This window comes from Delphinus delphis, chromosome 4, assembly GCF_949987515.2.
Source record: "Delphinus delphis chromosome 4, mDelDel1.2, whole genome shotgun sequence".
In the NCBI taxonomy this organism is placed as follows: Eukaryota; Metazoa; Chordata; class Mammalia; order Artiodactyla; family Delphinidae; genus Delphinus; species Delphinus delphis.
This window is the reverse complement of record NC_082686.1, coordinates 86,276,771-86,300,757: the sequence shown is the minus strand read 5'-3', so window position 1 is coordinate 86,300,757 and position 23,987 is coordinate 86,276,771. Positions and strand designations below refer to the sequence as shown.

The 23,987-nt window shown below is 38.2% G+C and overlaps 1 long non-coding RNA gene across 1 annotated transcript; it reads right to left on the bottom strand.

Moving 5' to 3' along the window:
• Positions 1-3,070: 3,070 nt before the first annotated feature.
• LOC132424187 (uncharacterized) lies at positions 3,071-23,880 on the bottom strand. Its single transcript, XR_009519178.1, has 3 exons — positions 23,834-23,880; positions 22,302-22,415; positions 3,071-3,282 (listed from the first exon to the last, which is right to left on the bottom strand). It is a non-coding gene; the product is annotated as an uncharacterized lncRNA (long non-coding RNA).
• Between the last annotated feature and the right edge of the window lie 107 nt (positions 23,881-23,987).

Sequence of the window (23,987 nt, the reverse complement as noted above, 5' to 3'; positions counted from 1 at the left end):
GGAAAAATATCTGCCTATCCTCCTCCTAAATACCTTTTTAACTATGATCCATGCCCACTACCATTGCCTGAGCTCATAATCTTTTGCCTGGATGCTCCATTCCTTTTCCCTCTATTTTTTTCCTGCAATCTGATGCTGGAGTGTTACTTTTTTGAAAATGAAAATATGATCACAATTTTATTTACTTTCCCAACTTAAATGTACTGGTAATTGAAGTCGTAGGTGTGAAAATTACAATGGGGAAAATTCTGCTATCATCTTAAACATGCTCTGTCTAATAAATCTGATTATTGATATAGTTTTTGGGTATGTGGGGCTTAAGGGGCCTTTGGTATATCCAGGCCATTTCTTTGGAAGACATTATGGAATTGAAAAGATAAGACAGCTGAAGATGGAATTCTAGATAATATATCAATGGAAACTAAAGAAAAGTTGAGGGTGTAAGACAGATCTTCCCAGTGATTTTGTGGGGTAGTCAGGTAAGTAACCATCTTCATTTTGAGAACCTTGTCTCAGGATATTTAGTCAAGGTCATATAACTAGCATATGATGTAGCCAGGACTAAAGCCCAGATTACCACCGTAGCCAGCAGTCTGCACACACTGCCTTTCTTCATCTAATAGTCCTCAGCAAGTCTGTCCTTTGAAATGTAAAGGCTTCTTATACTGCCTAGTGTCGATAGCTCACTTCTCTTAAATTTTATTCTCCTTAAAAGCAGGAACCATATTTTATTGTACCCTTTAATCAACAAGGGTGCCCAGCACAGTGAAGCATTAATTCATGCTATAGAACTCTTGGGTATTATTAACTATTATTATAACACATATTTTCTTAAATCTATTAGATTTCTGTGGAGACTGGTACATACTTTTAAAGCAGTTGTGCTGTTGAAAATGTCAAACAATAATCAGTATTGAGGCTGCAAAGAACAAAGAGCTTTGGAGTCTTAAGAATTGCAATTTGGGAGACACAGATTCGGATGAAACCGAAAGACTGCTCCGAAGAAGAGAATCAGTCAGGAGTTTAAAAAGACAAAAGCCACAAGGTTGTTAACTTGCGAGAGAATTGTGATTGACTCTGATGCAAGTCAGGGGATATTTGTGCTTAAGGAATCATGAGTTGTTTTAGGGTAAGGATTCAATAAGCAGATAGGTGGTCACAAGTTGTTTTAGGGTACATGATGGATAAGTATCTTGAGTAGGACAATAAGTGTTCAAAAGGTGAGATTCCATCTGGGCTGAGATGCATATAAGTCACACTTCCTCAGTGGTCTCCCAGCTCCATTTTAGAAAGCTCTCTTAGCAATACTGACTCCATTTTGATTTTCCTTTCACAAAAGAGATTGAGAGGAAATGTGTTACACGTAAAACATTGTACACATAGCAACCTTATGGCTTAGATTTTTTTCCTTAGGTCGGGACAATTTCAAATATTTTGTTCCATTATCACCATAAACAGATGTTATAGTTTGAAAAAATATAGCAACCATATACTTATTATTAGTTTGAACTGCTGTCCAGTGTAAAAATTGTGCTGTAAGTGGAGAGCCAGGAAAACCTAGATGAGGTGGAAAGTATCTTGATTGACTTAGTAAAGTGTTCTCAACTTAAAGTATAAATAATATTTTGCTTCATCTTGACTACTGAATATACTCCATACCCTCAGGTTAATACTGAATATCTACCTGCTATAACTCTATTATGTATATTCAGTATGGTAATTCTTTTAACACTTTATCACTAAAAAAGCTCATCAGTGCTCATCATTCAGACTAACTGAAGAAAAGGCTAACGTGGTAAAAAGTTTAAAAGATAAATTACATTAAAGTAAACTTACTACTTAAAATACATGCAGTAATTATATGATACCTAGTTGAGAAATTACTTCGATGAATAATTTGAAATTAGCATATTTACAGCTATGTCCTTCTGAAGTATATAAAGACCCATGGAAGGTTTGTTCTCCTGAGTAGTTTTTAACGTAAACCTGTTAGTTTTATTAATATTGTTAATTTTCTCAGGAAACCCTTTTTACATAGATGGTACAAAAAAAATTAAAGCAAATAATCACAGGATATAAATTCAATGAATGTAAATGAATGCTTTACTTGCATATAGATTGCTGCCATTTAATTTGGTGTGCATTTCTAGATTATTTCTTTATTCATTTATTCACAGAAATTCAAGTAGCCCTCTTTTTAGACCTGCAGAAGTGAAAATGTAAGTTTGTGAGAGCATTGTGATGCTTACTTAGAGCTACTATGGATAACAAAGAAGAATCCCACCATGGTTGCACTAAAAGGTAGTTTCTGTGAGTGACAGACTGGAAGAGAATCCAAAATCTTAAAGTGAGTCCTAGCTCATATAGATGCCAACAGGCCTCAGTTCCCTTTACCAAAGACTTTCTTTAACGCATTGCAAAAAGTCTAAAGCCTTGCTGTGATATTCCATTGAGCATTCACCACCAAGCAATAAATTATTCAAATGGCAAGTCTGATTATGTCTTTTAAAACTACCTCATTTTCCTCTATTTTGAAGACCAAATGGATTATGTATCCCTCAGGTTCTGGCAGAAAGAGATGGCTCTGGATTAGCCTCAAACTGGATAACTGAGGAGCATTTAATAGAGAGACTACAAAAGTATGGGAAAGGTTACAGGAAATCAATTAAGCATAATGCTTTAATCCAGGACTAGCAATTGTAGGGAGGTACTACTCCCCTACATCAGATGGTGTGAAGGGAGAAAAAAGCTACTCAAACCTGGAAAGAGAAGGACACTTGACAGGATCTACAGCCTCTGCAAGAAGGACCAGCCAACCTATTCGTATCTACCAGTGAGAGCCCCTAGGAATAAACGGGGAATAATTGCCCTGACTTCAGTCTCCAGAGAGACTTCCATTGGCTGAACACAACCAGAAACCAGAGGGCAACAGAACTCTTTGATGCAATTCAGATAGGTTAGTCCCCTGGGGCACAGAGAGGGTGGAGAAGAGTAGAGAGTGAATTTGGAGGGCAAATGGAAAATATCCAATATAGTACTCTTTTGGAGGTAATATAAAATCTAACTCAAGGTTATCTAAGCAAACAAGAGTATTTATTGACATAAGTATCTGAAAACTATAGAGGTAGCTCTATCTTCAGGCCCAGCTTCACCCAGCATTTCAAAGGATGTCATTGGGATTCAGCATCTTTCCATCTCTCAGCTCTGTTCTCTTATGTGTAGACTTTATTCGAAGTGTCAAGATATCTGATAGCAGTTTCAGGTTGAAGTCCAGAAAATATACTAAAAGAATAATAAAATAAAATAAAAATAATAAAGTAAAAAACACAAGGTCCTTTCAACAGTTTAATCAGAGTTCCTGGGCTTAACTCTCAGTGGACTAAATCAAGTCACCTGCCCATTCCTAAACCAATCAATTTAATCAGAGGAATGAAACATGATGATTGGCCTGTACTGAATCACATGCCTATTCTTAGACTCAGTTGTTTAGGCCACACAAAGCCCAAGGACAGAGGGTGGGGAAAAAGTGGGTACTGTTACCAAAATTAGGAAAAATGGATGTTAGGCAGCCAAAAGAAAACAAATGACCACTGAGGCCTATTTGGTAATCTAATTCACTTCTCAGCTCTAATTATCATGATGTTCAGGAATATATGAATCTAACAGTTTAGGCTGACCACGTAGCATTAGAAAAATATGGTAAAAACTTCCACCTTTCTTCCAATTTCCACATTTTATGCCAATGAAGCCATGACACACTTATTCATATATATATATTTATATGAACATATATGTAGATACTGCTATCTATGTATGTATATAAAACTTCTCATCTTGCAATAATTTGATTTGTTGTGCTATTAAACGTAAATATAAATATATTAGCTTTCTAGATCTATAAGTAGTGTGCACAACATAAACATTCTCTTTAGGTCACCAATTCTTGAAAAAAAGGGAGACATTTCTTTTTTAGTTGTTAGTGTCACTTCTTTCCAAACTATTGGCATAGAAGGATGAATTAATGAGTCAATATGGTGTTTGGGTTTTTTTAATTTATTTGTTTATTTATTTTTGGCTGCGTTGGGTCTTCATTGCTGCGTGCAGGCTTTCTCCAGTTGCACCAAGCAGGAGCTACTCTTCATTGCGGAGCAAGGGCTCCTCACTGCAGTGGCTTCTCTTGTTGTGGAGCACAGGCTCTAGGCACATGGGCTTCAGTAGTTGTGGCGCACGGGCTTAGTTGCTCCGCGGCATGTGGGATCTACCAGGACCGGGGCTCAAACCTGAGTCCCCTGCACTAGCAGGCGGATTCTTAACCACTGTGCCACCAGGGAAGTCCCAATTTGGTGTTAATAATGATAAAATTATACTTTGGAGTATTTTTCTTTGAAAAGGAAGTATTTTTATTTTCAAACATAAATCACACTATCACAGAAATTTAAAGCTGGAAAGGCCTGGTTTATTTTAGAAGCTGAGAACCAACAAAGTTCAAGTGACCTAAAAACTAGGTAACATTTTAAAATCAAATCTTGAAGAAATGAAAGTCTATGTCCCAGGGAAATTATAGTATGATGAGGTAATATTAGTAGAGCTTCTATATTTTAGCCAGGGACACTACATGAACTTGCAATCACAGTAAATTTAACCATGTGAGTGGCAAGGGACTACTAAGGCTGAGCCTAGATGTATATTCCTCTTAAATCATCCTGTTTTAAGGAAGAAAAGCTTTAACCAGGTAGACACAGGATTTAGTTCTTTCAGATCACATTTATAGGGTAAATGGAGTTTTTTTTTTTATTGCAGCTGTGTATTTGCTGATAAGACAAAGCGAAGAATGCAAGTACTTAATCATCACATCTCGAAAATGATACAGAAAATCATCTATTTTTAGCTTTCTACTGTGCCCTTTTACCTTTCCTCTCAATAATGTACCTACATATTAGTTTTTAAATTGCTTATCTACACAAAGCACATTAACTTCTCATAGGTTTATAGGCTGGCTTCACATTTATTCCTCTACAGAAATGAGCACATCTCTAAAATTATCCAGTGACAAATCTAAAGCTAGATGATTAGAAAAGCAACTGGGGAGCAGGAAATCATTTTTTTAGCCTGCTTGACAAAAAACTAAGATGTACCAAAATGAAAACTCATTCCTATTTAAGATTACTTTCCCTTTGTCCTCTTCCTCTACCCTGGCTGTTGCTGAGCTGGGGAACTTAAATATGCCACTATGACATCTGGGTAGAAGGGTTATCCACTTTGTATTTTAATTGGTCTCATTTTTGGAAACTGGTATCCTTGGAGATCATGTTTCACCATTGTGTTGTTGATAATCCACTGGGATGTGGCAGCATCCTCTTCTTATCTTCTCCCATCTCCCTGGGATTCTTCTCACCCAGGCTGAAAGACTGGTAAACCTCCTGCAAGTCTGCTGAGTGTTTCTATCTCACCTATATTCTGGGCCCTTTCTTTCTTGTGGACACAGAGAAATTCACTGTTTTTTCATATACCTCTTGGACCACAAAGGTTCTATGGCTGTCAGCAGGCACTTGCTGTGCCATACCATCTCTTCAGAATTCTCTGTTCCATTGCTCTCCAGTTGTCATAGTGTGGTGAACCTCAGCAAACCTACCAAAGTCCCAGAAAGAAAGGGTGATTCATAGAGAGTAAACCCATCAGAGGAAGACAGGGAGAAGGATTTACCACCATTCTCTCCTCTCCCTATACTTGCCCCAGAATTCATTCCAAGGGAATTCATTTCATTTACATAGAAAATGACAAAGCTCCCTTTTCTTGCCTCTATCTCCATTACCATTACAAATCTTTATATATATTTATAATAACTGCTTTGAGCGTCCTTGTCTGTTAATTCCATCATCTCTGTTATTTCTTGGTCTGGTTCTATCGATGGATTTTTTCACCTGGCTACGGGTCACATTTTCATGATTTTCCACATGTCTAGCAATTTTTGATGAATGTTGAATATGATGAATTTTATTGTTGAGTGATTTTTGTGTTTCATTAAAGGGAATTGAGTTTTGTTCTGGAAGGCAATTAATTTACAGGCATACCTTGTTTTACTGCATTTCACTTTATTGTGCTTCACAGATACTATGGTTTGTTACAACTCTGCATTGTCAGATGATGGGAAGCATTTTTTCAGCAATAAAGCCTTTTTTTTTTTTTTTTTTGCGGTACGCAGACCTCTCATGGTTGTGGCCTCTCCCGTTGCGGAGCACAGGCTCCAGACGCGCAGGCTCAGCGGCCATGGCTCACGGGCCCAGCCGCTCTGTGTAATGTGGGATCTTCCCGCACCGGGGCACGAACCCGTGTCCCCTGCATCGGCAGGCGGACTCTCAACCACTGCACCACCAGGGAAGCCCAATAAAGCATTTTTTAATTAAGGTATGTACGTGGTTTTTTAAGATTTTTTTTAGATTTCACACTTAATAGACTGCCGTATAGTATAAACATAACTTTTACATGCACTGGGAAACCCCAAAATGCATGTGATTCAATTTATTGTGATATTCACTTTAGTGCAGTGGTCTAGAATGGAATCTACAATATCTCCGAGGTATGCCTGTACCTGAAGAGTAATATGATCATTTTGCAGCTTCTATTTCAACTTTATTAAGGTGGGTCTAGAACAGATTTTACTCTAGGGATAGTTTTAGCCCTTCTTCTTAGGAGTAAAACTAATGGTATAGCCCTTTGGGGATCTCTATTGAATTCCCTGAGTGTGAACAGGCCTTTCCACCCTAGTTGGTCAGAATTCAAACATCTCCCAACGCTGTGAAACTCTGATGGATTTTCAGCTTACAGCTTCCCTATAGTTGTTCCCTCCCTGGTAGGCATTTATCTGGTCTTGCGGAGTCTCACCCCATATATGTACGGCTTAATATTCAAATACTCAAAGGGACATCCATGCAAATTTCTGGAGTTCTTACCCTGCTTAGCTCCCTTCTTTTTGGTCCTCTCCGCCATAAATTAACTTTCTTAAGCCTCTCTAACTCTGATATTTGCCCCCTCAGTTTAGCAAGGCTGCCATGTTTTGTCTGTGTTCTACCTCTATGCACCACTGTCTACGAAGTGCCTCCAGCCAGAAAACTGGGCAATTGTAGGACTTATCTAGCTTGATTTCCTTCTCTCAGACACTGTAGTCTTGCACTGCCTGCTGTACAATGTCTGAAAACAGTTGTTTCATATATGTTTTCACGTTTTCTTTTTTTTAGTTCTTTATTGCATAAGCGTTAGTCTGGTACCAATTAATCAGTCATAGCTGTAATACAAGTCAAGGCTTTTGATTTTCTCCATTTATACTATTATTGACAATCCCTAATATAATGGATATCCTTCTATGTAGGTGTCAACTGAGAAGAGGATCACCATTTAATCATTTATACCAGGAAAAAAATCAATTAATAATTCATAAATCATACTATCAAAACATCTCAAATTTCTACAGGTATGTAAACTAGATTGTATAGTCAAATTTTATTACCACTGTAATGACTATAATTCAGATACTTCACATAGGGAGATCAGCTAGAAGATTTATTCATAAAAGAGGACAAAAGAGAAGTTACTGGAAGAGAAGAAGAAGATGGGAACTAAAAATGACTTCCTGGAGAACAAAGGAAAAGCAATTTCCTAGAGAACAAAGGAGAGATTAAGTTCTCTTCTTTTCTAATAAAATTGAAAAGTTTCAGAATTTAATAATACAGGAGTCTGCAGTCAATGACAGGATAGGGAACTGGTGTTTGCTCACTGCATGGCCTTGGGAGAATAAAATATAATCCATTGGAAGAGTGCAAGTAGAGGCCCAAGTGACGAAGATCTAAGAGGATTTTCATGGTTCCCTCAAAGACTGAAGATGTGATAAGTTTAGGCTAGCCTTAGAGAAGTGTATCACATGCCAAAGGTGAGTATGGGTCTTGCATGGAACTGAAATGAACACTTACGACAGAGTTTCAGGAAAACTGGGAGGGTATACAACCTAAATGGGCAAGCATGCCAAAAAGTCTCACACATGAGCTCAAGGTTTGAAAAAAGACAAATAGGTAAACAGGCTGTAAATAATGAGATTGCCCAGAAAATTTCAGCATTGACATGCTATTAATCCATTTAGTAGCAATATTTCTTGTATAAAATGTATTTTTTTTAATAATTTTATTTATTTATCTTTGGCTGTGTTGGGTCTTTGTTGCTGAGTGCGGGCTTTCTCTAGTTGTAGCGAGCGGGGGGCTACTCTTCGTTGTGGTGCACGGGCTTCTCATTGTGGTGGCTTCTCTTGTTGCAGAGCATGAGCTCTAGGCGTGCAGACTTCAGTAGTTGTGGCACGCGGGCTCAGTAGTTGTGGCTCGCGAGCTCTAGAGCACAGGCTCAGTATTTAAGGCACACGGGCTTAGTTGCTCCGCGACATGTGGGATCTTCCCGGACCTGGGCTCGAACCCGTGTCCCCTGCATTGGCTGATGGATTCTTAAAAACTGCGCCACCAGGGAAGCCCTAAAGATGTGACTGTGTTTCTGTTTTGTAATTTAGTGCACGTGTAGCCATTTTTAGATTCCACCTATAAGTGATATCTTATGATAAGTCTCTTTTTCTGTCTGACTTATGTCACTTAGAATAATAGTACCTAAGTCCACCCAAGTTGCTGCAACTTGCCTGATTTCATTGATTTCATGGCTGAGTAATATTCCATTGTACATAAGTACCACATCTTCTTTATCCATTTTTTCCTTCCAAGGACATCTAGGTTGTATCCAAGTCAAGGCTCTTGTAAACAGAGCAGCACTAAACGTTGGGGTACCTGTGTCCTGTCGATTTTTGGTTTTCCCAACATATATGCCCATGAGTGGAAGTGCCGTATGCTCTGTAGCTCTGTTTTTTAGATTTTTGGGGAAACACAATACACTTCTCCAGAGTGGCCATTGGCAATTTACATTCCCAGCATCAGCGTAACAGGGCTCCCTTTTCTCCATGCCCTGACCTCCATTTCTGGTTTTTACTCTTTGTGAGAATGGCCATTCTGACTGGTGGGACGTGATACCTCTTTGTAGTGTGGATTTGCATTGCCTGCCTGTGCGTCATTGGCGAAGTTCAGCTGCTTTTCATGTGCTTTAATGGCGAGTCCAATCTACCTCTTGAAATCCCTTTCCTGCAATTCTGCCTTGCTTACAAGTCCTTTTCGATGACATACCTCAAGACATTTTTCGTTGATAGGTATCATTTACAACCCTGCAGGTTTGTGAATTGTAGTGTCCCGAGCTCCATTTTTCAACTTGTTTTTTTGGGAACTGGCCACAAAACAGCATGTTTGCTTCAAGCCCTATTCTGGTTACGGAGGCAAGCTGAGCCCTTGGTCAATTCCTCTTCCTGATTGGAAATTAGAGTGGCACATGCCTGTCCAAACACCTAGGGCTTGTCTCTCATTGGTTACCCCCTTCCGCTTCATGCTCCGGACAAATTCCAAACTGTACGAAAAAGGATGTTGAAGGTGCTGACTTCCCCAAGTGGGGAGATTGTAAGGGAAGAGGCTGGAGGGGGGAACCCGACCACCCGGAGATGAGGAGATGAGGTGCCTTTTCCAAATTCTTCCCGATCAGATGGTGTACCATCCTCTAGGTGTCCCATGCATGTTTTAGCTGTAGGAAGGGTCCCCTGCACCTGGAGATTTGGGACCCAAGGAATGGGGACCAGGCAGTATTACTCTTAAGGGGCTGCATTTGCTGGCCCATCCTCACCAAGCCTCTCAGCCCCATGAGTGTCCAGCCTTAGGTCCCATCCAGCTGTGGGTCTAGATGTGGTCAGTCCAGGTTGCATCACAGCCCCTGAACGAATTCTGTAAGAATTTGTCTTTTTTTTCTTTTTTTTGTATTTTATTTTTATAACGGTGTGTAGCTGATTTTCAATGCTGTGTTTCTTGCTGCTGTACATCCACTTGATTCACTTACAGAGAAACATCAATAAATTCTTTTTCAGATTCTTACTACTCTTATTTTTTAAATAATTTTATTTGTTATCTTTGGCCGTGTTGGGTCTTTGTTGCTGTGCACGAGCTTTCTCTAGTTGTGGCAAGCAGGGGCTACTCTTTGTTGTGGTGCACGGGCTTCTCATTGCAGTGGCTTCCCTTGTTGCAGAGCACGGGCTCTAGGCATGCGGGCTTCAATAGTTGTGGCTCGCAAGCTCTAGAGTGCAGGCTCAGTATTTGGGGTGCATGGGCTTAGTTGCTCTGTGGCACGTGGGATCTTCCTGGACCAGGGCACAAACCCGTGTCCCCTGCATTGGCTGGTGGATTCTTAACCACTGCGTCACCAGGGAAGCCCCATAAAATGTATTTTTGTTTAGTCATTTTTAATAAAACCTATCATAAGAACACTTGCTCAAAATTCAACACTCTCTCTCTCCATGAACACTGGGAAAGGGGGCTATGTCAACTCAGACTATTCCATAAAATAAATTTCGTAGTAAATGGTATAAAAATTTCACCAATTCAGTTCTTATTCCAGTAATTCCAAGGATCCTACAGATACTCGTTTGTTATATAGTTCAGGAAATGAGTTATCCTTAATTTGGCCAGAAATAAAAGCCAACGGCAAAGGCTTGGAAACATTTTAATTATACAGAGATAATCAACATAATGATATGTGTTATTGTAAAATTATACTATACTATTGTGAATTTTATTCTTCTCTAAATTTTAACGAGAGTACTAGTGCTTTTATTCTGTATAACTGATAAAAGCTATAGAAATAATTCACTTTTCTTTCATATCCAGAATTATAGAATTAAGGAAGATTCATCAGGATGAAAGCAAAATATCGGCAATAACCATTCATGCTACCTTTTTCAATTATGATGTTTCTGTGACTTGTTCACCACTGAATTCCCAGCACCTAGAGGTGCTTGGCACAAGTAGATATTCAGTAAACATTAGGTGAATGAATGAATGAATTACAACTCTTACATTCATACTAGTCACCATGATGCCAATAATGAATACAATAAATTAATTCAATACAAAAAATGAATACAATAAAATCTGGACCAACAGCTAATGAAAGGTCTAAGTGTCACAGAAAAATAACAACAAAAACAAAACCAAAAAACTTTCCTAACAGGATGATGCTTGGTTTTGTTTATTATTGCTGGGGAAGGGGTTGAAATATGGCCACAGAAATGGGCATGAGACAGTTAACAGTAAATCCTTAGCTTGTTACAATTAGGAGAGATGTTTTATAGCTTAAAAACGGAAGTCACCTGGGGTCAATGATTCATGCAAAAGGCAGAAAATTTTTTACTCAATGCTCAACATGGAAGTTATTTTGCAGAAATCACCAGGCTGGATAAGAAATCTCCTTATGTTCTAGATATTAGAAATAGTAAAATAAAAGCATTACTAGCTTAGATGTTTTGTTGATAAAGGCCCTTAACTGAAATTAAAGCAATTTCAAGCCAAAGGATAGTGAAATGTCTACAATTCATACTGTAACTCTGATATAAGTAAGACATAATGATTCAACTCAGAAAGACACTGGGTATGGACAAGTGTGGAACCCAGTAGTTTGAAAGATGCAGAATTTCTGTGTTTATTTTAACATATTTATTGGGAGTATAATTGCTTTATAATGTTGTGTTTCTGCTGTACAACAAACTGAATCAGCTATACGTATAAATATATGCCCATATCCCCTCTCTCTTGCATCTCCCTCCCACGCTCCCTATCCCACCCCTCTAGGTGGTCACAAAGCACCGAACTGATCTCCCTGTGCTATGTAGCTGCTTCCCACTAGCTATCTATTTTACATTTGGTAGTGTATATATGTCAATGCTACTCTCTCACTTCGTCCCAGCTCACCCTTCCCCATCACCATGTCCTCAAGTCCATTCTCTACGTCTGCATCTTTATTCCTATTCTGCCGCTAGGTTCATCAGAACCTCTTTTTTTTTTTTTTTTAGATTCCATATATATGTGTTAGCATATGGTATTTGTTTTTTCTTTCTGATTTACTTCACTCTGTATGACAGACTAGGTCGGTCCACCTCACTGCAAATAACTCAGTTTTGTTCCTTTTTATGGCTGAGTAATATTCCATTGTATATATGTACCACATCTTCTTTATCCATTCATCTGTCAATGGACACATAGGTTGCTTCCATGTCCTGGCTATTGTAAATAGTGCTGCAATGAACATTGTGGTACAAGACCCGTTCTGAATTATGGTTTTCTCAGGATATATGCCCAAGAGTGGGATTGCTGGGTTGTATGGTAGTTCTATTTTTAGTTTTTTAAGGAACCTCCTTACTACTCTCCATAGTGGCTGCATCAATTTACATTCCCACCAACAGTGAAAGAGGGTTCCCTTTTATCCACACCCTCTCCATTTATTGTTTGTAGATTTTTGGATGATGGCCACTCTGACTGGTGTGTGGTGATACCTCATTGTAGTTTTGATTTGCATTTCTCTAATGATTAGTGATGCTGAGCATCCTTTCATGTGGTTGTTGGCAACCTGTATATCTTCTTTGCAGAAATGTCTATTTAGATCTTCTGCCCATTTTTGGTTTGGGTTGTTTGCTTTTCTGATATTGAGCTACATGAGCTGCCTGTATATTTTGGAGATTAATCCTTTGTCAGTTGCTTCGTTTGCAAATATTTTCTCCCATTCTGAGGGTTGTCTTTTCATCTTGTTTATGGTTTCCTTTGCTGTGCAAAAGCATTTAAGTTTCATTAGGTCCCATTTGTTTATTTTTGGTTTTATTTCCATTTGTCTAGGAGGTGGGTCAAAAAGAATCTTGCTGTGATTAATATCATAGAGTGTTCTATGATTTCCTCCAAGAGTTTTTAAAATATCTGGCCTTACATTCAGGTCTTTAATCCATTTTGAGTTTATTTTTGGTTATGGTGTTAGGGAGTTTTCTAATTTCATTCTTAAACATGTAGCTGTACAGTTTTCCCAGCACCACTTATTGAAGAGACTGTCTTTTCTCCACTGTATACTCTTGCTTCCTTTATCAAAAATAAGGTGACCATATCTGCATGGGTTTATCTCTGGACTTTCTATCCTGTTCCATCGATCTATATTTCTGTTTTTGTGCCAGGACCATACAGTCTTGATTAGTGAAGCTTTGTAGTATAGTCTAAAGTCAAGGAGCCTGATTCCTCCAGCTCCGTTTTTCTTTCTCAAGATTGCTTTGGCTATTTGGGTTCTTTTGTGTTTCCAAACAAATTGTGCAATTTTTTGTTCTAGTTCTGTGAAAAATGCCATTGGTAGTTTGATAGGGACTGCACTGAATCGGAGATTGCTTTGGCTATTTGGGTGCTTTTGTGTTTCCAAACAAATTGTGCAATTTTTTGTTCTAGTGAAAAATGCCATTGGTAGTTTGATAGGGACTGCACTGAATTGGAGATTGCTTTGGGTAGTATAGGCATTTTCACAATCTTGATTCTTCCAAACCAAGAACATGGTATATCTCTGCATCTGTTTGTATCATCTTTAATTTCTTGCATCAGTGTCTTAGGGTTTTCTGCATGCAGGTCTTTGGTCTCCTTTGGTAGGTTTATTCCTATTTATTTTATTCTCATGTTCCAATGGTAAATGGGAGTGTTTCCTTGATTTCTCTTTCAGGTTTTTCATCATTAGTATATAGGTATGCAAGAGATTCCTGTGCATTAATTTTGTATCCTGCTACTTTACCAAATTCATTGATTAGCTGTAGTAGTTTTCTGGTAGCATCTTTAGGATTCTCTGTGTATAGTATCATGTCATCTGCAAACAGTGACAGCTTTACTTCTTCTTTTCAAATTTGGATTCCTTTTATTTCTTTTTCTTCTGTGATTGCTGTGGCTAAAACTTCCAAAACTATGTTGAATAACATTGGTGAGAGTGGGCAACCTTGTCTTGTTCCTGATCGTAGAGGAAATGGTTTGTTTTTCACCATTGAGAATGATGTAGGCTGTGGGTTTGTCATATATGGCCTTTATTATGTTCAGGTAAGTTACCTCTATGCCTACTTTCTGGAGGGCTTTTATCAATGGGTGTTGAATTTTGTCGAAAAATTTTTCTGCATCTATCGAGGTGATCATATGGTTTTTCCCCTTAAGTTTGTTAATATGCTGTAGCACATTGATTTGCGTATATTGAAGAATCCTTGCATTCCTGGAATAAACTCCACTTGTTCATGGTGTATGATCCTTTTAATGTGCTGTTAGATTCTGCTTGCTAGTATTTTGTTGCGGATTTTTGCATCTATGTTCATCAGAGATACTGGCCTGTAGTTTTCTTTCTTTGTGACATCTTTGTCTGGTTTTAGTATCAGCGTGATGCTGGCCCCATAGAATGAGTTTGGGAGTGTTCCTCCCTCTGCTATATTTTGGGAGAGTTTGAGAAGGATAGGTGTTAGCTCTTCTCTAAATGTTTGATGGAATTCGCCTGTAAAGCCATCTGGCCCTGGGCTTTTTTTTGTTGTTGGAAGAGTTTTAATCACAGTTTCAATTTCAGTGCTTGTGATTGGTCTGTTTATATTTTCTAGTTCTTCCTGGTTCAGTCTCAGAAGGTTGTGCTTTTCTAAGAATTTGTCCACTTCTTCCAGGTTGTCCATTTTATTGGCATATAGTTGCTTGTAGTAATCCCTCATGATTCTTTGTATTTCTGCAGGGTCAGTTATTACTTCTCCATTTTCATTTCTAATTCTATTGATTTGAGTCTTCTCCCTTTTTTGCTTGATGAGTCTGGGTAGTAGTTTATCAATTTTGTTTACCTTCTCAAAGAACCAGCTTTTAGTTCTATTGATCTTTGCTATTGTTTCCTTCATTTATTTCTGATCTGCTCTTTATGATTTTTTTCCTTCTGCTAACTTTGGGTTTTTTTGTTCTTCTTTCTCTAATTGCTTTAGGTGCAAAGTTAGGTTGTTTATTTGAGATTTTTCTTGTTTTTTGAGGCAGGACTGTTTTGCTCTAAACTCCCCTCTTAGAACTGCATTTGCTGCATCCCATAGGTTTTGGGTCATAGTGTTTTCACTGTATTTGTTTCTATTTATTTTTTTGATTTTCTCTTTGATTTCTTCAGTGATCTCCTGGTTATTTAGTAGCATAAGAATTCTTTAGCCTCCATGTGTTTGTATTTTTTACAGTTTTTTTCCTGTAATTGATATCTAGTCTCATAGCATTGTGGTCGGAAAAGATACTTGATACGATTACGATTTTCTTAAATTTACCAAGGCTTGATTTGTGACCCAAGATATGATCTATCCTAGAGAATGTGCCATGAGTACTTGAAAAGAAAGTGTATTCTATTGTTTTTGGATGCAACGTCCCATAAATATCAATTAAGTCCATCTTGTTTAATGTGTCATTTAAAGCTTGTGTTTCCTTATTTTCATTTTGGATGATCTGTCCATCCATGAATGTGGGGTGTTACAGTTCCCTACTATGATTGTGTTACTGTCGATTTCCCCTTTTATGGCTGTTAGCATTTGCCTTATGTATTGAGGTGCTCCTATTTTGGATGCACAAATATTTATAGTTGTTATATCTTCTTCTTGGAATGATCCCTTGATCATTATGTACTGTCCTTTTTTTCTCTTGTCATAGTCTTTATTTTAAAGCCTATTTTGTCTGATATGAGAATTGCTACTCCACTTTCTTTTGATTTCCATTTGCATGGGGTATCTTTTCCCATCCCCTCACTTTCAGTCTGTATGTGTCCCTAGGTCTGAAGTGGTCTCTTGTAGACAGCATATATACGAGTCTTGTTTTTGTATACATTAAGCCAGCCTGTGTTTTGGTTGGAGCATTTAATCCATTTACATTTAAAGTAATTATCAATATGTATGTTCCTATTACCATTTTCTTAATTGTTTTGTGTTTGTTATTGTAGGTCTTTTCCTTCTCTTGTGTTTCCTGCCTAGAGAAGTTCCTTTAGCATTTGTTGTAAAGCTGGTTTGGTGGTACTGAATTCTCTTAACCTTTGCTTATCTGTAAAGGTTTTAATGTCTCTGTCGAATCTGAATGAGATCCTTGCTGGGTAGAGTAATCTTGGTTGTAGGTTTTTCCCTTTCATTACTTTAAATATGTCCTGCCTCTCACTTACGGCTTGCGGAGTTTCTGCCGAAAGATCAGCTGTTAACCTTATGGGGATTCCATTGTATGTTATTTGTTTCTTTTTCCTTTCTGCTTTTAACATTTTTTCTTTGTATTTAATTTCTGATAGTTTGATTAATATGTGTCTTGGCATGTTTCTTTTGGATCTATCCTGTATGGGACTCTCTGCACTTCCTGGACTTGATTGACTATTTCCTTTCCCATGTTAGGAAAGTTTTCAACTGTAATCTCTTCAAATATTTTCTCAGACCCTCTCTTTTTCTCTTTTTCTTCTAGGACCTCTATAATTTGAATGTTGGTGTGTTTAACGTTGTCCCAGAGGTCTCTGAGACTGTCCTCAATTCTCTTCGTTCTTTTTTCTTTATTCGATGCTGAGTTTCTAACCATTTCCTATCCCTTCAGCTGTTCTTCACATAACATGGTCTCTAGCTGCTTTGCCATCATGGGGTTGTACTACTCCAATTAAGCATCGTTGTCTTAAAATGTGGCACTGAAGTACAAGACATTTGTGATAGTTATTTTATGTGTCAATTTGGCTGGGCCATGGTGCCTGGATATGTAGCCAAACATTCTGGATATTTCTGTGAGGGTGCTTTGGGATGAAATTAACATTTAAGTTGGTGGATTTTTGAGTAAAACAGAATGCCCTCCATAATGTGGGTGGGCCTCATCCAATCAGCTGAAGGCCAGACTAACACTGTAGACTGACCTCCCTCAAGCAAGAGAGAATTCTGCCAGCAGAGAATTCTGCCTTCAGACTTGAACTACAGCATCAGCTCTCCTGCCAGCCCACCCTGCATATTTTGGACTTGTCAGACGCCATAATCACATAAGCCAATTCCTCAAAATAAATCACTTTCTATATATATACACACATCCTACTGTTTCTGTTTCTCTGGAGAACCCTGACTAATATAACATGCATGCAGATATTTGTCCTATATGCACAGAATACTGCAGAGCGATTATTCCTAGTCACACCTCAGAGAGGGCAGTCCTTAATCACAGATACAATGAAATCAACAAAGATTAATACAAGATAAAAGACAATAACCAAATGTAAACCAGGGAGAAGAAAAATATAAAGGGAGGAAGAAAGAAAATTACATTTGCTTTTTTAGTTATCACACCAAGTAACTCATAATTGAGCAAAAGGAGAAAAGAACTCCTTTGAAGTTTTTTTAAAAAATGAACCCATCTGCTTCTGGAGTATCCAGTTACCATGCTCCCTTCACCCGTCCAGAAAACACTTTTATTCCATGTTGAACCAATAATATGAACCACTTTTTTGGAATACCACCTTTTGTCTTTTGCTATAATTTCCAGATGACATGTTTTGCTTGCCGTAACTACCTCCCAAGGCAAAAGGTGGTCCCATGGCCCAGAATTGGAAATTATTTCCAGGTCCCCTTCAGCAACCTGGTTAATTTAGCCTTGCTCAGCCATATATGTGACATATATGACAAACTATGTCTCATCCCTTACTCTGAGTGTGATATCTGCGTGTAAATATTTGTATATTGTCATTCATTCATATGTGCCAGGCACTGAGCTAGCTATTGAGTACACAGTCATGAACAAGATAGATATGGCCCTGTCCTCATGGACTTATATTTTAGTGGGTAAGACAAATAATCAGTAAGAAAATAAACTATGATAACTGTTATGATGGAAATAAATGGAGTGCTGTGAGACAGAAGAGGTCTCCTTCAAACTAAGACCTGAATATTTAAAAAAACAAAATAAAGAAAATTTAGGGAAAAGCATTTCAAAAACAGCAAGTACAAAAGCTCCGAACTGGGAAAAACTTGGGAGTGTTTAGAAAATATCAGAAAATCCATGTGGTTGAATCCCGATGATGATAGAAAGGATTGAAAATGAGGTAGGATACGTAGGCAGAGACCAGATCATAAAGGGTTTCATGGTGAAATTTATTAGGGCAATGGAACACTCCTGAACTTGGAAACCAGATTACTTTCTCAAAAAGTGAAACCAGGAAGAATCAAAGCACAATGAACAAGAATCACCACCCAATTTCAGAGAGACTACAGTATAGACATAGAGAACAATGAGTAGAATATGATTATAACTTAAGCTGAAACATAATCAATGATACTGAACCCTGCCTGAAGGAGTAATCTGCTAACAAGTCTGAGATATTCCTTAAAGGTACCTCTCCAGCCATGGCAGGGCAGGGAGAAATGGGGGAGGTGTTAATAGATTGCTCAATATCTTCCTGTCAATTGTTCCAACAAAGATAGTTCTGTTGTTACCTGTTTTGTACATTGGGCTTCCATTTCAAAAAAGGTTAAAAAAAATCTTTGAAAACTGCTTCAAAAACAGAAACTATAATTACATATATATAATGACATATATGGAGAATATAACTAATAGATATTATATATATGGAGACTATAACTATAAATATGTATATATATATATATATATATATATGAGGCAAGAAGAGAGAGAGAGAGAGGGAGAGAAAGACAGGGAGAGAAGGAGAGAGAAAGAGGGTGGGGGAGAGAGAAAGAGGAAGAGACAGAGGGGGTTCCTAGGTGAGCAGAGTATCAGACAGCCTTAGCAGAAATACTCATATAGAGGAAATAAATGCATAAGACTACATAGTTTGATGGGATTAGTCATTAACATCACCCAACAGCCTGCTTTTGCTCTGATTCCAGGCTCACAAACAAACTTCTACTGACAAGAGCTGGCTTCTCATGGGAGAATATATTGATACTCCATGACTTTCTGGTGCACATGACATTAAACATCATCAATGAGGTTTCTAAATCAGTGTCTAATTAATTTCTGCACTTGAAAAACAGGATCCCCCAGTGCAATGACTACCTCATGGAACTGTCACACTCAGGTTTCCTGAGAGTGACCAACCAATGTCTGTGACTTCTGTGGCTGGTCTCTTTTCTATCCACAACCAATTGGAACCAGAGAATCTCATCCATTTAAAGGGACGATCCACAGTAGGAACCCACACTTACCAGCAATGCAATACGATAGGAAAAGAACTTCCTACCTTCTTCATAGAAAAAGAAGCATAGTGGCTTAAAGACAGATATGCAGTTTTAGCACTTGGACTGTTTTTATCACAGACAGAGAATGTTAAAGGTTAGATCTGAAAGTTCATTGTGTCCAACCCCTGAGTTTTAAAGGTGACAAGAGAGGCTTGGGAGATTAGATGGTCTGCTCCCAAAATACAACCAGGACTCCTGGGCTAAACTGTTCCCCCTATGATAACTCCCTACATCGTGGTAATAGTTGCTCACACTCTTAATCTTCTTGCAGCCAAGAATTCGTATTCTCATTCTATGCAATCATGGGTAAACTTTAAAAAGAAATTATGTTTTCCAAGAAATCAAAGATAGCCTTCTATAAAACTTTTTCCTTTCCATTAAGAGCAATAGGTATTTAGTTAACTCCAGCCTATATGGCAGCCAAAACTTTTATAATGAAAGTCTTAATACCTTTCTGCTTAAAACCCTGAAACAACTCCTATTCCACAAAGAGTAAAAGCCAGTTCTTCCAATAGCCTACAAATCCTGCACCTCCATTCTCACCCTGTTCCTGCCACACTGTCTTCCTTGCTGTTCCCAATATACCAAGTACTCACCTGCCTTAGGACCTCTGTGCTGGCTGTTCCCTCTGCCTGGAACGTTTTTCTCCCAAATAAGCTGAATGACTAATTCCTTCATCTCCTTCAAGTCTTTGCTCAGATGTCATCTTCTCAATGAGACCTGCCCTGACCATTCTATTTAAAAGTACTACACCCAACCCTCTTCACTTCCAATGCCCCTAACCCTGACTTTCTTCTTTTTCTATAGGATTTAACACCGTCTAACATTTACTTATTATGTTTATTGCTCATTGTCTGTCTCTTTCCACCAGAATGTAAGCTCCATGAAGGCAGGAATCTTGGTGTATTTTTCCACTATTATATCCCTAACATTTGAAAGAGTGCCTAACTCTCAACAAATATTTGCTGGATGAATTAATTAATTCATTCAATTAATTGCATTTGGAAATTTGACCACTTTATGTCTACCAATAATAAAATGTCATATCTAAAGTGAGTAGGATCAAAGTTGAATCTTTACCCAGATAGGCTGGCTCTTCCAATGGATTCCATTAAGGAGGGAAATATACTAACGCAATAATACATTTCTAGTCTCTGAAATTCTTCTTTGTTGTTGCCATCAATAAAATGAAAAGGAGTTACTGTTCAATAATTAAAAGATGATCACAACAAGGATTTACTGTATAGCACATGGAACTATATTCAATATCTTGTAAAAACCTATAATGGAAAAGAATCTCAAGCTGTACACCTGAAACTAACACAATATTGTAAATCAACTATAGTTTAATAAATAAAATAAATTTTTTAAAAAAGATGATCAGGGAATTCCCTGGAGGTCCAGTGGTTAGGACTCTGCACTCTCCCTGCCAAGGACGCGGGTTCAGTCCCTGGTCGGGGACCTAAAATCCCACAAGCTGCTCAGTGGGGCCAAAAAGAAAAAAATTAATAAAAAGATGATCAACTACTCTTTTTCAAAGAAACACCCAAATGCATTAAAAATGAGTATCAAACCAACCCAGAATGTATTGACAAGGAATACTATTTATTTAGCATCAATTAAGCTGTCAATTTTTCTTGGTTATAACCTTGACATGTTCTCTTGCACAGTATTCTGAGAAACTGCCACAAAATGAGAATCTAAGAAGTGTGTGTGTGTGTGCACGTATCTTTATAAGCAGTCATGACAAAGTACCTGAGAGTAAGCATACTGACCTATCTATTCCATGCAAGTATTCTACACATCTTTCAACTGGTTTGTTTTTTCAACAATCATGATGGATTTTTTCTTAAATATCCTCATTCTATTTCCAAGTCCTTTTTGTAAACAAACATGGATAAATAGCTGGCTGAGAATAGCAATGCAGGTGGCCACTGTGTATGGTCAAGCACTGCATGCACATCTCTGCAAGTGCCATGTGTATTGTACATGGATTATGATGTAAATGCATCAGTACCACCACCACCACCCTTCCCTGGAGTTGTGCAGTATTCACCCATGGGTCTGTTCAATCTAACCAGCCCAGACTGGAACTAAAACCAATGATCTTTCCTCTTGGAAAAAGTAATTCAAAATGACTGAGCTAATCAATCCTAGACAATGATATATGAGCTGATTTACATTAAAATAATATCCTCAAAACATTTACCAGTAATTAAAAAATGGAGAAGGTGTTAAGAGACACAACTATCTTAAAATGACTTTATATGATAGGTCACAGTTTCCCATCCCTGAATCTTTGTTTAATTGGCAGTTGGTTTTCTGGTAAAGGGTAGAAAATCTGATACACATAATGATCTTAGAGCACACTCAAGTGGATAAATACTAGACTAGCAATGTTTTTCTTAAAGAGATGTCTTGGTCTGTGATAGAAAAAAATGAAAAGAGAAGGTGGTGGAAACAAAGATTACTGAATGAATGAAGATGTACCAGCCCTCATCACAAGGGCTTGTAGTTTAAATTATTTCTTTAATAACGAGGATGGATTTTTGGCTGGTCTAGCCATACTTTCCATTTAGTCTTCTTCACTCTTTCTTGAGTCAATTTAGGGGGACTTTGAATAGAAGTTTGGGATCTTTTGGGGAGAGGGTGTTTAGTTTTGGTTTTTTTTTGTCTGTGCCACAAGGCATGTAGGATCTTAGTTCCCTGACCAGGGATCAAACCCGTGTCCTCTGCACTGGAAGCTCAGAGTCTTACCACTGGACTGCCAGGGAAGTCCCTCGAATAGAACTTTGAATAGAACAAAGCTACTTTATACGGTAACAAAGCTGTAATCTAAACCTCTTGCACCTCATACTTATGAATGAAACCAAGTGGCCTCGTTATAGGAAAAATACCTGAAACGACACACTTAAACAACCAAAATGTCCGTAACTAAAATATCCCTACCTAACTCAATTTCAATCTTGCAGTCTCCAGAAAGCATTTTGCTTTTTCATATCTCTACTCCTCTAATCCTATTGCTCCCTCATCCTGAAGTGCACATACTTGCCTCCTCCTCTTCTCTCTTACCTTCATCAGTTCCCACTACTTCATCTCCCAGAAAAAAAAGGGGGAACTAAGTAGACACATAGCAGGTATCCACAACAGTAGTACTTACCACTGTGCCATATTTGTTTCTTCTTATGTCTACTCCTCCATTGAACTGTGTGCCAGCCAAGAACCAGGGTTTTTTTGTTTTGTTTTGTTCTGTTTATCTTTATATCTCCAGGGCCTAGAGAGCATTTGTTAAAAGATGTACATATATGTTTATTTAGAAATGGAATTTGACATCACAGTAAAAATAGGCCCAGGGTGAAGACACCAAAGATATGATTGTCTTGAATACCCTGCCCTCTCTTACCTCCCATATATTCACTTAATCACTCGTACTGCTTAATGTGGAAAAATTACTTGGAAAATATTTTTTAAATACTTTTAACAGTCAAACCAGTAACCAAAAAACTTAAATCAAGAAGTGAAAATAAAAGTGTCTTCTTTCTATGTCCACCTTGAGAAGCTCCATCTGTGGGACTGGTTTCTCCAAGATAAGAAGCAAAACTAGTTCCTCACTTTCTCTCCTCACTCCCTCCAGTCCTACCTCAAAGATCCCATACCCTGTCCCCTTTAAAGTCAAAGGTACCTATCCCAGCAGAAAATGAATTCAAATACACCTGTAATTGTAAACCAAAATAGTGTGAAGGCATTCACTATACTTTGGCTGGGTGGGGAGACAACGAAAGGCAAACTAATCTCCCCAAATATGCAAAGCTGCAGAAGGTGACAGAATAACTGCTATTTATTTTTGTTCAAGAGGACTAGGCTAAACTACACAACTTAAGTAATACAGACTTTAATATATTGTAATAAAACAAAGCCACATTATTTCAATATTAAAGTTTGACCTTCTATATGATAAAAATACTTCCTCCAGCAACTCTGTCAGTGAAGATCCATTCCGTCGTAGGTTGAAATTCAAACTAGCCTTTTGCCAGCTGGTGATATTGAGCAAATATATTGAGAGTCTCTGGGCCTGTTTCCTCAATCTCCAAAATGAGAGTACGATGAGGTACAGTGGTTAGGTTCCCAAGTCAGTAAGTAAGGTGGGGGTGGAGGGGGTAAGCCTGTCACAATTACCTCTGAAAAATCACTTTAATTACCCCTAAGTATAGCATATTGACTTTAGTGTACCCACTATACAGTAAACCTTATGGGCACTAAATTTTGAGAAACCACTTAAACTGAAGAAATAAAAAAGAATGTATATATGCGTACATGTAGGCATTAAGGCCATTCTGGTTTTAACTCTAAAAGCACTAATAGTGAACAGGGTATGGCTAGAGAACACAGCTCCAGAGTTTAGTAAATGTTAGTGTCCTGCCTTTCTTCTGCCCTTAACCTATCAGGAAATCTCCCAGATCAGTCGTTTTAACGTGATTATGCCTGAGGCGCAGGTAATGACTTATGCAGCGAATACTTCGAGGGAAGAAACTTTGTAACCCGTTTGGAGTTCTCCTCCTAACACTCGCACTTTGAAGTGCCTCGCTAAATAAGAGGATGAATTATTATCTACCACAGATTAGAGCTCGGGCCATTTCAATGTACTAATACCTCGGAAATTTTACAAAGCAAACTTGCTACACACATCACTACCTCAAATCCGCAGTCTTCCCTTAGCTCCAGAAAAGCTTGGCCCAATCCTTTCGGCTTCCGTAACCTCGCTCAATTTCGCGAGACTAAGGCTGAGCTCCGCGAGACTAAGGCTGAGCTCCGCGGCACTGCCGCTGGGGGCGGCTCCAGAACACTT